This window comes from Piliocolobus tephrosceles, chromosome 6, assembly GCF_002776525.5.
Source record: "Piliocolobus tephrosceles isolate RC106 chromosome 6, ASM277652v3, whole genome shotgun sequence".
Lineage (NCBI taxonomy): Eukaryota > Metazoa > Chordata > Mammalia > Primates > Cercopithecidae > Piliocolobus > Piliocolobus tephrosceles.
The window spans coordinates 124,799,936-124,801,333 of NC_045439.1; positions in this window are offsets into that span (position 1 = coordinate 124,799,936).

The following is a 1,398-nucleotide window of genomic DNA, read 5'->3' on the forward strand; positions in this document are numbered from 1 at the left end:
AGGCAGACTGATGACCTCAGATCACGAGTTCAAGACCAGCCTGGCCAACATGGTGAAACCCCATCTCTACTAAAAATACAAAATTAACTGGGCGTGGTGGCAGGCGCCTGTAATACCTGCTACTAGGTAGGCCGAGGCAGCTAGAATCTGGGAGGCGGAGGTTGCAGTGAGCTGAGATCACACCACTGCACACCAGCTTGGGTGATAAGAATGAAACTCTGCTGGGCTCAACGGCTCATGCCTGTAATCCCAGCACAGGCTCACGCCTGTAAACCCAGCCCGGGCTACAGAGCGAGACTCCGCTCAAAAAAAAAAAAAAAAAGAAAGAAAGAAAGAAAAAGAAAAAGAAAAAAAGGATTGTAGGAAAAACCAAAAACAACCTTGTATTATTTAAGTTTACCACACATACAGGAAAGTGCACTTACCAAAATGTTCAGCTCAATTACATTTCACAAACTGAACACACTCATGCAAGTAGCTCTCATAACAAAAAAACACAACGCAACCAGGACTTCAAAGTCCTCTTAGTGTCGGAACCCGATTTTAATCGATTACATGTACTTTGTAAATTTAGCCTAAGAGAGAGATCATGTATTTGAAGACATCTCATGTCTTTCCTTCATCGGCCCTCCTCACTTTCCCACGCCTCGCCCACACAAAGAAGCTTGCCCGCACCCACCACAGCTCCCTCCCCACCTCAGACTGGGGACCACCGTTGTGTTTTTTATTTTTTTGTAAATGAACGCATGGAAACAAACCAACAACACCTTCAGTGGAAAAGGTATGTTAGTACCAAACTGTCAAAAGGAACTAGTGATCCTTCATCTTAAAAATCTGTACACTATGGCCAGGCCCAGTGGCTCATGCCTGTAATCCCAGCACTTTGGAAGACCAAGGAGGGCGGATGACGAGGTCAGGAGTTCGAGACTAGCCTGGCCAACATAGTGAAACCCCCTCTCTACTAAAAATGCAAAAAATTAGCCGTGCGTGGTGGCGGGCGCCTGTAATTCTAGTTATTCGGGAGGCTGAGGCAGGAAAATCGCTTGAACCTGGGAGCTGGAGGTTGCAGTGAGCCGAGATCGCGCCATTGCACTCCAGCCTGGGTGACAGAGTGAAACTCCGTCTCGGAAAAAAAAAAAAAAAAAATCTGTACTATACGGTGTTGCTCTCTTTGAGTGCTATTTTAACGTAGGTTACCTCTCAGGACTCCTCTCCGAATATTCAACATGGCCGCATGCGCGTCTATAAGCAACATGGCCGCTCTGCCAGTCACCAACATGGCAACCACAGCCTCACTGTGCCCGGAAGCAAGAGAGAGCGGGTATAAGGACTATATTTGCCGCTCTGCCAACACCTAACGTGGCTCTCTTTATAGCTTCCAAGAAAGCGCGACACCGG